The 16,298-nt window shown below is 36.9% G+C and overlaps 1 pseudogene; it reads left to right on the plus strand.

Annotated features, from left to right (window-relative positions):
• The first annotated feature begins 3,129 nt into the window (after window positions 1-3,129).
• Window positions 3,130-16,298, plus strand: part of LOC120287309 — a 30,278-nt pseudogene continuing 17,109 nt past the window's right edge.

Genomic DNA, 16,298 nt, shown 5'->3' on the forward strand with positions numbered 1-16,298 from the left:
GATTTCACTATATGATCAACATAAGATTACAACTTATGAGTGTAAATACTTAGTGATAGATCTCACTAAGACACCTTGATCACATTTTGTAATGCTCTTAGACGAAAACAAGTGATTGAGAGAAGTTTCATACTTTGGAATTCTAATTTCACATTCCTACTAACTTGATCGAATGACTTTCCTTTAAATACTCCTCCATGTAAAACTAGCCGTTGACATTCTCTGGAGAAAATTCTTCCAATCAAGCTGTTCGACAAAATCTTTTAAGGAGATCTTGTGGCCGTTGAAGACGGGAATGGGGAGAATAACCAAAAAAATCCTAAACCTATTACAATTGTGCCAATTCAGTCCATCTGGCCAAAATTGGCCTGTCGATGCTGACGTGGACGTCGGCTAGGGACATTTGGCTGGTGAATGCTAATGTGGCAATTTTTTAATTTTTAATTTTTTTTCGAATTTTTTAATTTTTAATTTTTCGAATTTTTTAATTTTTAATTTTTTTTTTTTTTTTTTTTTCTTCTTCCTCTGTCCAACCGGCGCCGGCCAGAGGGGAGGGCTAGTAAGGTTAGCCTAACCGGCCACTTGTGAAGGCGAGGCTCACCTAGCGATGGTGAGGCCGCCGTCGCCAGATATGGCGTGGCTTGGCCTTGCCTAGCCATGGAGAGGTCGAGCCTTGTCGTCCCTAGGTGAGGAGCCTCGCTGGCCACCGGCGAGGTCGACCCTTGCCTTAGCTGGGCAAGGGCTTCTTGTCCTCCTCCTGACCGCTGTCACCGTCGCTTGTCATAGACATTCTCTCTCTACTCTCTCTCTCTCTCTCTCTCTCTCTCTCTCTCTCTCTCTCTCTCTCTCTCTCTACCTCTCTCTCTCTGTCTCTCCCTACTAGTACGCGATTAGGGTTTTCTCTTCGATTTAATCGAATCTAGCAGCCCGATGCGCGCACCTTTATATGCAAGTAGACGGAGCGGAGGAGACGAAGGGGAATGCCTCTCCTAGCCAAGGCGAAGGTCAACCTCGCCAGTGGCCGGTGAGGCTCCTCGCCCAGGGATGCAAGGCTTGACCTCGCCATGGCTAGGTGAGGCCAAGCCTCACTAGATGTGGCGACGGCGGCCTCGCCATCGCTGGGTGAGGCTCACCTTCGCTAGTGGCCAGCGGGGATGAGCCTCGCTAGTGGCCGGCGAGGCTGACCTCGCCGACCCTCGCCTCTGGCTGGCGTCGGTCGGCCAAAGGAAGAAGAAAGTGGGGAAAAAAAGAAAAAAAATTCAAAAAAAAAAAATTCAAAAATTGCCACATTAGCGTTCATCGGCCAGCTATCCTCGGTTGACGTCCACATCAGCATCGGCCGACCAATTTTGGCCACATGGACTAAATTGGCACAATTGTAAAAGATTTAGGATTAAATTGGCCAAAAAAAAAAAGTTTAGGACTGAATTGGCACAATTGCAATAGGTTTAGAACTTTTTTAGTAATTCTCCTGACAGGAATGGAAATTTCACTTGGTTCTGGTTACCCATACAATCAGAATCTTAGTTTCCATAAATAATACTTTATCATATGGAACTTATTTTTGAGATTGTTTTTGTCAATATATAATTGACTCAATCAACATTTTTTGAATAAGTAAAATCCTTAGCCATAAGATAATCATCAAATAATTGTTTCCAAACAAAGTTTGTCCTGGATTTGTGTCACAACATCATTGAATCTGGTTCTAAACTCTTGATTGTTTTGGACATTATCTCGTTCTGGGCTCGTCAAAGTAGAATATACTTCTAGAAAAGTATTATTAAGAGTCTTTGAAAATTCCTCAAAAGCAAAGACAATAAAAGTTTAAAGTTTTGTCAACTTCAAAACTTAGTAAGAATTTTCTCAACAATCTCCCCATTTTTTATGCTGACAAAACTTTCATACAGATTTAGATAAAAACCTACAAAACAATACTTAAACAACACAACTAATAGAAATTTATGAACAAGTGCATATGCAACCATAATAGGCAAACAAAATATGCAACCTTTAGACTTAATATTAATAGCAGTCTCAAAAACCATAATCCTGCAAACATATCAACCACACAAGTCACAAAAGCCGCACATAAAAAACTCTTGAATCTGCATGTGTTTCCCCCTTTTGTCAACATCAAGAGGGGTCACACAAAATTGTAGATAAAACTATCAAATGGAAGTCTTCCAAGTGTCTCTGCACAGTCTCTTTAATTCTAGCCATGCATTGTCCAAAGGCCTCCTCAATCTTGGTATGAAGAGAATTGCACATCTATTGAATCTCAACCTCCATTCCATACTATTGTACCTTCATATATAAAAGGAGTTCAACTATCCTAAAGTAGTTTGGATCCTATTCTATTTAGGCACTAGCCTCAGCAAATGACATTGAAGGGATATCCACACTTGAAAGAAGATCAGTTTGTACCTTAGAAGTTTGTTCATTCCCTTGCCGCTAATTGAGTCCTTAGGAAAGTGAGAGTGTTACGCCCCAAAACCCGAGCACGTGCACACCTCTCAGTGGTTGACTAAAATTTTGCACAGACTCATTGTTGACCCTTTTGTTTTATGCACATGCGAAAGCGAACTCAAAACCCCCAGACAATAACATATATGGGATAGGAAAGTAGGACAGCCAATTTTTCTCAAAACATACTTTACAAACATCTCAAGTTGGTCCTACCAATCTATACACATAAGTCTGGTTCAAAAAGAACTATTGAACTACCTACGCTCCTGACCTTGTCGTCTCGGCTCCAGGTTTTCCACACTAGGTACCTGAAAAAGGTAACTCACGACGGGGTGAGATAAAAATCTTAACAAGTTAAACCCTAAGCCCCGACTAGGGCGAGAATCCACCTAGAGGTAGCCTAAACAGGCACCATCCGGAACTTACCTTGCTTGGGCGCGTCCCTCCACATTAGTGCACCATATATGCATTATAAATATCACAAGCATGCTTAACAACTAGAACACCTCATTTCACACATCAATCAAGCACATGGGTCTTGATTATAGGGTAAAATCGTTATGACATGTCCCATACCGTGCCACACAATTTTACCCCATAATCAGGCGCGACTATCTCAAACATTTAAGCATGTTCCCATTTATTTATGGCCCAACGACAATGGCCAACTCCCCAACCGATGGTCATCTGGACTCCCGCCGAGCATCCAATAAAAATCAGGTATCGTCCCGCCCCGTCGGGCTGGGCAACGTCTAGAACCCCCGCCTAGACAACATCCCATAAAGGGCATCGGTTCGGTCTCTACCGTGACTGGCTTGCGAACTCTCGCCGGGCATCCGATAAATCGAGTATCGTCCCCAAACTCCCGCTGGGTGACGGTTTCTAATAGTGTCCACACGCACATCCATATTTGGCCAAGAACACTGTGCTTTGCACTCAAATACTTTCATTTCAAATAATGGACTTGACCAATTTTCCTCATATTAGAAATTCTCGATAAAATAATTATGTGTGGTCACATGTTCAATTTGAACCATAAAACATGATACTCTCTCATTTCAAAGTCCCACGATTTTATTTAGTATATAAAATACTTTTTGCGTCAAAAATTGACGCTCGGTATTTTTCTATTGAAATACCAAAATCCAACTTTTATATTAAGAATCGCCAAGTATCATCAAACACTCAATTGTACAATTAAACAATCCATTTCACACATTATCAAGCATAAGCTTTAAGCATGCCAAAAGTCTACCACATCACCCAATATGCATTGCCCTGCAACCATAGCATCAAGAACAATCACAAATTACTATCGGTCCTAACCGACAGAAACAGTCTACTCGCGTATCTCCAAGTTTAAATCCAGAAACCTAATCAAACGAGTTCGGAAAATTCTTAAATTTGAATATGTTGTAAAAGACACATCAAAGAAAATTTTTCATGAAACATCTTAACCCAGATCCCTCTAGATTAAGTCCAGTAAATCGCTCAATCCAGTACAAAAAACTGCTTCCGTTTCCAAAAAGTCTATTTTCCAAAATTAGTTTGGTTTGAGATCTAAAACTTGTCCATTTGATCTAAATTTTGACTATGTTCAACTAAAAGCCATGAAAAATAACTTTTGTGAAGAAATTTTTCAAAATTCTAACTCTAAGAGTTGATAAAAATCTAGCGAATCCCAAAAGGTCACAATTTCCAGCAAAAACAGAGGTTCTCTTTTCAAATGACGGAGCTGAAATATCATTTTTTTTTTTTAAATCCCTAAAATCTTGAATAAAATATATGTTATATATGAAGATATTTAAAAAAAATTTCAAGAAGGAATTAACCTCAAAATCTTTCGATCCATTAAAATGACAAATGACGAGAGTCCATAATCTAGATCTAAGAGAAATCCATTCAATTGAATTAATCTATCCTCATTAGTGCTAATCTTATCAATTAGATCAACACTAATCCACCTTAAGGCTAATATAATCATTTTAAATTATCACTAATCTATCTTAAGGCTAATCTCACTTAGTACTAATCTAACTAAGCTAATTAACACTAATCTAGCCTTCTAAGTGCAATTAACAATCTAATCAAGGATTATGACGTCAATTCACCATATTAGAGAATAAACGGGTCCAAAGGGACGGCGGCGCAACGACAGTGAGATCCTGTGTCTACGGCGGCTCCAAAGGAGGCCCGGAAGGCATTGAAAATGGCCGACAAACCTACTGCTTGAGTTGGAGTTTCTAGTTCTGCTCAATTCTGCTTGAGGCTAGTCTCGGTGGCTATTGGCGAATGGCACGGGTGTTGGTGACCGGTGGAGGTGTTACTAGCGACTAGATTGGACTTTGGACGATGGTTGAACGGTTGCTGGGTTTGGACGAAGCAGCTAGATAAGGTGGATAGTAGAACGACGCAAGGCGAAGAGGCGCTGGCACTAAGCTCACGGGTGGCTTGCGAATCAAGCAGGTGGTGTGCGGGAGACTGGTCTGGACGGTTTAAAGGCTGGTGGAGGTATAGAGATACAACAACAATAACGAAGGAAGAGATGAAGAGGAAGAAAGGAAGAAGAAAAGGTTGGCTTCCCTTTCTACCGGAATTGGTCGCACAAACAAGGGGGGAAAAGAAGAGAGAAAAGAGAGAGGGGGACAAGGGAACAAGAGGGGGAGAAAGTCAATGCCTAAGCCAATCCCTTGTCTCTCAAAATATCAAAGTGATGATGCAAAAGCCTCCAAAGTCCAAGGCCTATCTAGCAAAAACTTTTCCCTCCCAAATCTTCTTAAACAAGCCACTTTTGATGCCCAAATGTTGCAGCCCCCACAAGCCTACGAATTTGCCTTGGTCTCCAATCAATTCCTCACCAATTCAAGCCAATTTGGTGACAAAAAATGCCAATGGGGGCAGCCCAAACGAATTTGTACCCATTCTCCACAATTTACTTCAATTTGGTAGCCCCAAAATCCAAATAAAGAGGCTTCTCCGAATTTCTTCCAAATTAAATGGCCAATTTTGATTTTCTGCCAAAAATCTGGGCTCGCCGAAAATTCTTCAAAGGATGAGCTGACATCCTAAAAATAAATTGTAATACAATAGAATTTTCGATTCCTGAAACCGAGTTCAATTTCGTGGTTTATTTCAACCGAACGCAATTTTAGCATGACCCAACCTACCAATTAGATTTTACGGATTTTAGCGTGTTTAACTTGTGGTTGATTATTTTCGATCCACATTGTACATCTCCGACTCATAGGCGACTCTCGATTGTCGTAAAAATCTCAAGGTTTCAATTACGGGTACTGGGTACCGAATCGGCAGAAAATTGAGTTAGTGCCATTCGACGCGAATTTTGCAATCAGGTTGAACCACCCATAATTCAATTGCATGCTTCCGTCGAATCAAGCTATATCCAATCACTAATCGCTTATAACAGTGCCATATTGATCATTGCCGATTATCACGGTCGAGCAGTCGATTTCTGATCGAATTCTTAAGTCTGTCGCGTTTATATCCCTTAACGGTTTCACTTGATAGATCAGTTATCTCGTGAGTGGTCAACTTAGAAAAAAAAAAGTATAGGCACATCTACGAAATGCCCATTTCGTATAATCGAGACGAAGTCGAAATTCAAGATGTCACAGAGAGGCTTAAATGTCTTTGGCATCTAGTGGAGAACAACTGATACCATCACTGAAGATTGATGCTGTATCTTGTGCCTGAAGAGAATTTTTCTCGTCAACTCCCCATGCCTCTATGTCTTCAGTATGTGCAAGGATATTGCCACCTTCTAGATCTAGTTCCTTTTCAACATTCTCAACACCTTGTTGTTGAGCATATCTCATCACCCGCAGTAACTTCATCATCTCCTTCTTTGTCAATCTCTATCTCATCATGATATCCTTCATCCTTTTTTTCTTCTTTGTCATCATTTTCTTCTGCTGCTTTTTCTTCTTCACTTTCTTTTTCTTGTTCTTTCTCACTCTCTTATGCTTCTTCTTCAAATTCTACTATACTTTGATAGGATCTCTCATAGTAATGTTTGCTACTATATCAGAGAGAGTCTCTTCATCAGTTTCTTCCTCATCCTCATCTTGTAACAACAGGACAAGTCTTTTTCTTTTGGAAATTCTGGAGACTACATTCTTTTTTTTTTCTTTTTCTCAGCAGCAAACCCTGTCTTGATCGAACTAGTAGACTCTTTCTTCATAACTTCCTAAACATTAGAGATATCTTGTAATCTCATTTTGGAGATCATTTTAAGACCAATTTGCATAAAAGGAAGGGTTTTGGAGCAAAAGCTAGAAGATGATTCAATCTAAAAATGCTTGAAAGCTTGGTTACCAATGCGACATAAGGAAAATGACATTTCTCCTTACTCATGGTTTTGTACGTGTGTAGCAGTATGGCATGTGGCAAAAAGAAGGCAACTTCATTGCAAAGAGCTCACATCATTTTGGTCTCAAATTTGGAAATGTTAGTATTTGAAGTAGCCTTCGGTCTGATGTAGTTTATGATGATTTTATGAAGTAGAATGTTGAAAGTAGACACCCTAGAGTATGTGATACTTCCCATTGGAATCTTGTTATTCACCATAAACTTGATCACTTTGTCATTCGAGACATTAATGGGCATAAAAACATTTCTTTCAACTCCCAGAATGTTAGATAGCAAATCAATATCGAAATCAAAAAGCTTTTCACATACAGTGAATTGAACATATGTGAGATCCAAAACAGACAAGTTCGAGTAAAAGTAAGCAATTAATTAAGGAAAGCATCAAATGTTTCTAAACAAAACTTCTCTATTTGAGGTTTGGAAAACTTTTCCCTCAAAGACAGTTTGAGTGTTTCCAGAAAATCAAAGGCTACAATGTAGGGATTAACCACACCCTTGTTCAGCATTTGTGCATAAAATTCTTTGTACTCTTTAGACATAAACAACTTCCCTCTAGACCCTATAACCTCAGCAACCACACCCATTTTAGGTTGAAAGTTCTTGAAAATTCTCTCATCGTCGTCTTCCTTTTTCCCCTTTATCTAACCCTTATCTAGGGTTAGCAGGAAATACAATAAACTCCTTCGCTTGTCCAGGTTTCACTAACCCTGATTTCAGCATCGCTTTCAAGAACAATGTCTCGTTTCCGTACCCATTTTCTTTCAAAAAGTTTGTAATGAAATCCATGGGCTCCCTCATTTATTTAAGAAATTGTAATGCGCAAAGAGAATATCAAGTTTCCTTACCAAGATAGGGATTGCATCTCGAGTGACTTCCTGCTCCAATGAGGGTCAATTTGTGCTACGGGGGGATTCTTTTCTAGTAAGATCAAAATGTGTTTGAGTATCCTTCACAAACTGAGGCCCTCCATTGGCTATGCGGGATGATTTCCACTTTGAAGAGACTGAGACTGACTTCAAAAACTTGGAAGACATGATGATGATCAAGATGGTGGAAGGAAGAAAACAATCAAGATGGTGGAAGACATATGAGTTTCAGTCTTTTTGCAATTTTCCATTCCAAACTTCTTGATTACATTTTTGGCATATTTTTCTTTATAGATAAATGTTCTTTCTTTGGATTGTCTGACTTGTAGACCCAAAAAGAATGTCAATTTTCCCGTCATGCTTATCTCAAATTCTTTCTATATAGACTTAGAAAATTTCTTACACAGAAACTCATTAAAAGAAAAAAAAATGATGTCATATATATATATATATATATATATATATGTATGTATTTGAACAAGTAAGAAGTTTTTATCTTCCTTTTTAATGAATAAAGTGGTGTCAACCATACCTTTCTTGAAACCATTACTCGCCAGAAACTTACTCAATCTTTCCTACCAAGCACGAGATACTTACTTTAGACCATACAAGGGTCTTTTCAGTTTAGATAAAGTTTGATTTTTTGGGATCTTCAAATCTTGAAGGTTGTTCTATATAGACTTCTTCTTGAATGAAACTGTTGATGAAAGCACTTTTGACGTCCATCTAAAATAGCTTAAAGTTGTGGAAACATGAATTAGCTAGCGGCAACCTTATGGCTTTCAACCTAACTATAGGTGCATATGTTTCGTCATAGCTTATTTCTTCTTCTTATATATATCCTTTTACCACGAGTCTTACCTTGTTTCTGGTCACTTTTCCCTTTTCATCCATCTTGTTTCTAAACACCCATTTAGTTTCAATCACAAATTTTCCTTTTGGTTTGGGAATTAACTCCCAAACATCATTGATCTTAAGTTGTCGAAATTCTTCTTGCATTACCTCTATTCAGCTTTTATTAGACAAAGTTTCTTCTACTCTCTTTGGTTCCACTTCAGAAACAAGTGCTAAAGCACTTAGATCTTCCTTTCCTTTGGATTTAGTGTGAATGCATTCTTTTATGTTGCCAATGATGAGGTCTTTATGATGATTTGATTTGTGCTTCCAATTCTTGTTGAGTTTGTCACTTTCTTCGAGAGTATCATGAGTCTCTGTCTCTGTTGATTCTTCATTTTTATCTTCAATTTAATCTTGCTCAATGGAAGGCTAATCCTACTTAGGAGACTTAGACTTTGTTAAGTCTGAGACTAATTCAGATTCTTTAAGTTGATCTGATCTTGTTGATTGTGATAGGCTTCTTGAAATTTGATATTCATTAATTTTTCAATAGTCTGGGTGTTTTTGTTGAAGATTTTGTATGCCTTGCTTGTTGTAGAATATTCAAGAAATATTCATTTTTTTTTACTCTTCTTCAAACTTACCCGAACGATTATTTGCATTTAAAAAAAAAAAAACACTTACAACCAAAAACATGAAGTAAAAAATATTTGGCTTTCTGCCTTTGTAAATCTTATAGAGGGTTTTCTCTATGATGGGCCTTAGAAACACTCTGTTAATTAAATAGCAAGCAGTGGAGAGTGCTTTTGCCTAGAAGCGAGAAGAGATTATACTTTCAATTAATAAAGTCCTGGCAATTTCTTGTAAAGAGCAATTTTTTCTCTCTACAACTCTATTCTCGTCAGGAGTGTAGGGAAAAGAGAAAACATATTGACAACCATTTTCATCATAAAAACTTGTAAAATTTCAATTTTCAAATTCTCTCACATGATCTATTTTGATGCTAAAAATAGTATAACATTTCTCATTTTGAACCTCTTTAGCAAACTTCAAAAAATAAGATAAAGCTTCTGCTTTATTTGCCAAGAAGAAAATCTCTATAAATCTTGAGTAATCATCTATAATCACCAAACAATATTTCTAACCTCTAATGCTTTGGGTTCTGGTAGGTTCGAAAAGATCCATATGAAGGAGGTACAAAAAAAAAAGTTAGTAGAAATATGTTTTATGGATTTAAATGAACTCATGACCTATTCTCCAAAGTGCATGGAGTGCATAGTTCAAACTTCTGATAAACCATTTTAGGAAAACCATGGACTAACTTCTTGGAAGTAGCTTTGCAATTTATTTCATGCTGATGTGTCCTAGCTTGCGGTGTCATAGATTTGCTTTATCTTGAATTGAAATATGACATTGAGAAATTTCTCAATTTATATTAAAATAATATATGTTGTCATGCCTTCGTTCGGTGAAGGTTTGTAAAAAGTCTCGATTGATCCCCAGACAAATATTCTCTTAAAAGTTGATTCTAAACCATGTATCACATAGCTGACTAATTCTTAGAAGATTGTAATTAAGACATTTCACCAGGGAAATATTATTGATGATCAAGCTACCAATCCTCATTGTTCCTTGTCCAACAATTCTTCCCTTACTATTTCCACCAAAGGAAACACTTCACTTTTTTTATTTTTCTAATTTAATGAAGCTACCTAAGTCTCTTGTCATATGCCGAGAACATCCATTGTCCAAATAGCATTTGCTTTTCTTCTTAATAGTGACCTGCAATCAAAAAGAGATCTCAAACTTTTTTTAGTATCCAAATTTTCTTAGGTCTTGAAGAGTTAGTGGAAAAAACTGTTTTTGTCCAATCCTTATTAATAGGTCTCCAAATTCTAGGAAATTCATTATCAAAATGTTCTAAGTCTCTACACGTAGAATATTTAAGAGTACTTCAACCAACAGGTTTTGTAAAAATCATTTGGAAGTGATTTTTGTGAGCAAGTCTAGGAGGTCTCTATCTAAGTCTCTCCTTAACTTTTGGAAAATCCATCAAAACATCACTTTCTTTATTGAAACCCAAACTAGACTTGTTGTAATTGGGAATTTGAATGGAAAGAATGTGTTCTAAAGTTTTAAGTCTCTAGAAAATTTTGTAGTAATATCTAGACAATTTCTTTTTCAAAATCTCATTTTCTTTAGAGAGTGAATCACGACTTTTCTTTAAATTATTCAAATTATTTTTCAAACTTTCAAACTTCTTTTTCCAAGAAAGATCCAGTTATCTGAGTTTAGAGTTCTTCTTTACTTCAGAGATCATTTTAAGAGAGGATTTAAGAAACAAAGGTCATTGATGTACTTGGATACTTTAATAAGAATCTCAGAATGACTTACCTAAATTTCTTAATCCGATTCAGAATCTGTGTTCAAATCAAATTCCGATTCTAAGTCTAAGTGAGCCATCAAACAAATATTTGTGTACTCTTCATCACTTTATTCACATTCTATGTTACTCTAGATTTCTAGCTTAGGAGGGTACTTGTACTTCTTGTTTTTCCATTCTTCTTTTTTAGCAAAGAATAGTTTGGCTTAATATGTCCATTTTTCTTACATTCAAAACATATCACATCATTGTTTAGTTCATCCTCTTCCATTGATCTTTTTTGGGAGTTTTGTTTGTATTGCTTCTTTTATTTTTGTCTTCTTCCCTCCCTATTCAACTTTATGAGCTTCTTGATCAAGAGAGCGAGTTCTTCATCATCTAAGTCATTTTTTGAGTCTGTATCATCAAAGTCAACATTAGATTTAAGTTCAATGGGCTTCTTACCTCTTGAGTCGTCTTCATCATTGATATGTTCCACTTCATAGAATTGAAGAGTGCAAATAAGTTCATCAAAAAAGGGTGATATAATCCTTTGCATTTCATGGATTAAGGTCTTGACATGATTCCAGTCTTTTGAAAGTTCTCATAAAAGTTTGTTGACTTTCATAGGAGTAGAAATTGGTTGTCGTTGATATGCCAGACCATTCATAATTTCTATAAATCGGCTGAACATATCTCTAATTGATTTTCCAGGCTTCATCTTAAAAGACTCATATGGACTAAGGAGAATGTTGACCTTCATCTCTTTCACATGATCTATTCCTTCATAAGTAACATGAAGTCTATCTCAAACTTCCTTTACTGTTTCACATGAAAAAAAAAATTCATTATACTCAATAGAAGACAAAGTACAATACAAGGAATAGATTGCTTTTGCATCAAGAGCCTGTCTCTTGATAATTTCTGCTTAATCGATTTCTTCAGCATCCTTAGCTATGACTTATTTTCCCTCGTTTGAAATCGAAGCAGCTTTTGGATTAATACATTTTTCAACAACATCCCACTCCAAATGATCTCTAGATCTTTAGAATGCCTTCATTTTGCTTTTCCACATATTGTATTCATTTCCATCAAAATAAGGTGGTCCAATGTTGCTCTACCTTTACACGAGTCCTTATACTATGATACTAGCCATAAAATATCTTTAACTCATAAGTAAAAACATTTAAAAAAGGACGAGCACAAGGCTCTGATACCAAATGATGTAGCTATATCTAAAACCTATAAGGGGTGAATATGTGTTTAAAAGAAATCTTAACAAATAAGATTGAAATAAAATAAGATGCAAGCAATATCTGAATGAAAAATAGAATTGGTTTTGAGGAATACCAGACTTCTTAACTAGAAAGTATGTAACATACTTAAAATAAATATAGTTGAGGGAAGAGAAAATTGCATGTGAATTTTATAATCGTTCGACTTAGATGAAGATTATGTCCACTCTTCCATGCTGACAGCCTACTAACTAGATTTCAATATATAATAAATAGGAAATTATAACTTATGAGTACAATCATTTAGTGGATAAAATACTCTTTTTGTTTATTTCTCTCTTAATCACAATTTGTAATGCTCACAAACGAAGATAGGTGATTGAGAGAAATTTCAGACTTTAGAATTCTAATTTCACGATCCTAGCAACTTGATCAAATGGCCTTCCTTTATATACTCCTCCAGGCAATATAAGCTATTGACATTCTCCAGAGGAAATTCTTCCAAATCAAGCCGAAGGGCAACATCTTTCAATGAGATCTTGTGGCTGTTGAAGACAGGATTAGAAATTCCACTTGATTATGGTCATCCTGTTGGAGAAATCCTCGTGAAGAGTTTTGAAGTTGACAAAACATTTCCATCGCCTAGTCTCGAAGGTCGCAGACTACGTTAGTTAAAGTCGAAGACTTCCGGACAGCCGACTCAAGACTCAAAGTCTATCCTCATTGACAGTCTCTGATCCGTTGAAGAAAGGTTATCCCGAACTGAATGTTTTGTTCAGAATTTAACCTTATCATCTGGAGAAGATCTCGTGGCTGGAAAAGACGTATCAGAATCCTTTGATTGATCAAGTTTGATTCAATGATTGAAGATTCGGTGATTGTCTAAATATTATTGGAAGGTTCTACTTATGGAAACCGAGATCCTGATTGTATGGGCGAACAAGATTGATGGGCTATCAACACGTTCCTTTAATAGCTCGAACGATCTTCCTAATTGATTCCGTCTAACGGGTAGATTGGAGGAATTCATTTGGTAAGTGCCAACGGGTATGATGGCATAAAGGAGTATATAAGGAAGACGTCCTTAGTTGTTCGAGGTGTGCGCAATAGAAGAATTCCAAAGTCTGAAGCTCCTATTTGTTTAGATAAATCCTTTGAGTGAATACTTGTATACAAAAGAGAGTTTATATTTGTGAGAAACCTTGAGGAGGTGTGGTAGTACATCTACACTTTGTGGAATCAAGGCAAAGCTGTGCTTGTAACTACTCTTTTGATCATAGTGAAATCCAGCCGGTGGGGTCGGTGCGGAAGAGTGGATGTAGGCTTGGAAAAGCTGAACCACTATAAATCCTGTGTTCCAATCTCTCTCTTTCTACCTTGATCGTATTTCAATTTGTTAAGAATTGCTTCCGTATATCGATAAATTGTTTGTGCGCCTATTCACCCCCCCTCTAGTTGTTTATACTAGCAATATCAATTGGTATCGAGCACTGTGTACTTACTTTATTTGAAGTGTTTTACTTCATAGTAAAAGATCCATGGCTAGTATGTTAGCACTGGGGCTGATGGAAGGGCAAAGCAATACAGACCACCCTACTTTGATGGAAAGGATTACAACATCCGGAAGAACAAGATGAAAGCTTTCCTACGATCAAAGGATCCTCGGAATGGGACGTTGTAGAAAAGGAATTACTCCTACCACGCATCGTCCGAAAGAGGAAAAGAAACTGAAGAATCCAGCGGAATATCTCAGGAAGAAATAACCAAGAGACAAACACTCGATGCAAAAGCAATTTACTCCTTATATTGTGCTTTATCACCAACTGAATATAATAGAATATCTTCTTGTGGTACAGCAAAAGAAGTTTGGGACAGATTGCATATCACCTATGAAGGAACAGATCGAGTGAAGGAAACAAGAATCAACATTCTTCTCGGTCAATACGAAGCCTTTAGAATGAAACCAGGAGAATCAATATCTGACATGTTTAGTCGTTTTACAGATATTGTGAATGGTCTTGAAAATCAAGGTCAACCAACTTCGATCCCATGAAGGTAAACAAGCTACTGCGTGGACTCTCAAGGGATTGGAATCACATAAAGACTTCGATAAGAGAGACGCAGAGAATTATGCCACTATCTGTTGACGAGCTGATTGGAACTCTTCAGTCTTATGAAGTGGAAAGGATCAATGAAGATGAAGATCCAAAAGGTAAGAAATCCATTGCATTAAAATCAAATGATGATTATGATGATACAGATTCTGAAGATGATATGGACGATGAGGAGCTTGCTCTCATGATAAGAAGATTCAGAAAACTAAACAGAAAAGGAAGAAGGTTCAACTCAAAGAAACAAGGCTTTCAAAGATAGCAGACCAAGTCTATTGATGATGAGGAACCAAATAAAGATGTAGTCTGCTTTGAATGCAAGAAAAAGGGACACATCAGACCCAACTGTCCTCTTCGAAGAAGAAAAAGGAAAAGCTGAAAAATTTGAAAAGCTCTCAAAGCTGAAACGGAGTGATACCGAGTGTGAAGAAAGTGATAATGAATATGCCAATCTATGTCTCGATGGCACAATCAGACTCGGACTGGATCGACTCGGGATCGACTCGGACAGTGAATTTGAGGCAAGTAATTTTAAAATTCCTGTCAAAGTTTCTAAATATATTGATGAACTATGCTTTAGTCTTAAGACTTCTCTCAAAAGAATTTCCAAACTAAAAAAAGAAAACTCAGCTCTAAAACAAAAAGAAAATGTTTTAGAAGAAAGAGTTAAAAGTCTAGACGTGTCTGTTTCCAATCTTAAAGAAAATGAAGAAAATATTTTAAAAGAAAATGCTTTTTAAAAACAGACTTATCAAATATATCAAAGAAATTTTCTATAGGGTCTGAAAAACTTGAGAAAATTCTTTCAGCGCAAAGACCTTACTTCAATAAGTCTGGTCTAGGTATGACAGAAGAAACAATTCCATTGATTGATTTTCCTAAAGTAAAAGAAAGAATCAAGAAAAGGCTTTGAGTGAAGTTTACAAAAATCACTTCAAAAGAGTTTTTGTTAAACCCGTAGGAAGAAATGCTCTCGAGATGTTCAAAGTGCTTGGTCCGGATCACTTTGAAAAAGAGTGCCCTATGGTATGGAAACCGTTAAGAAAGTATGGGCTAATTCTGTTTATCTTACTAACACCAAAGGACCCAAGAAAATTTGGGTACCAAAGAAAGCTTGAGACTTTATTTTAAATGCAGGTCTCCGTCAAGAAACAGGTAAAGTGGTATCTTGACAGCGGATGCTCAAGACACATGACAGGAGACTCAAATTTTTTTATAAAGCTTGCTCAAGTAAATGGTGGAAAATTTTCATTTGGAGGAAACAACAAAGGAAGTATTGTGGGATTTGGAACCGTGAAAATTGGTACTCTCACAATAAGTAATGTCTCCCTAGTGGAAGGACTCAATTACAATCTTCTCAAAGATTAGTCAATTATGTGATACTGGTTTCAAGATCTTCTTTCAAGAAGGGACATGTTCTGGAATCAGTAAAGACTCTACTTAGTCTTTCATGGGTCGAAGACATGGAAATATCTATCTTCTGGATATGAAACCAAATGAATCGCAATGTCTTATCTCAATTCAAGACGAAGCAAGCTTATGGCACAAAAAGCTTGGTCATGTCAACATGAAGCAATTAGCCAAAATCTCATCAAAGCAGCTTGTTCGAGGTCTACCAAAATTACCATACCAAAAGACTGATTCATGCACTCCATGTATTATGGGAAAGCAGGTAAGAAATTCTTTTAAGCCAATAAATCATGTCTCTACTAATCATGTACTACAGTTGCTACATATGGATCTCTTCGGACCAACCAGAACTCGCAGTATTGGGGGTAAGAAGTATTGCCTAGTAATTGTCGATGATTACTCCCGTTTTACTTGGGTATATTTCCTTTCAAGTAAGTCCGAAACCTTTTCGTATTTTGAAAAATTTGCTAAAAAGGTTCAAAATGAAAAAGGTTGTGTTATCTCAAGTATAAGAACAGATCATGGAGGTGAATTTGAAAATCAAGATTTTACAAAATTATGTGATGAATCTGGCTTTAAGCATGTGTTCTCCTCTCCATATACTCCTCAGCAAAATGGA

This window comes from Eucalyptus grandis, chromosome 8, assembly GCF_016545825.1.
Source record: "Eucalyptus grandis isolate ANBG69807.140 chromosome 8, ASM1654582v1, whole genome shotgun sequence".
Classification (NCBI taxonomy): domain Eukaryota; kingdom Viridiplantae; phylum Streptophyta; class Magnoliopsida; order Myrtales; family Myrtaceae; genus Eucalyptus; species Eucalyptus grandis.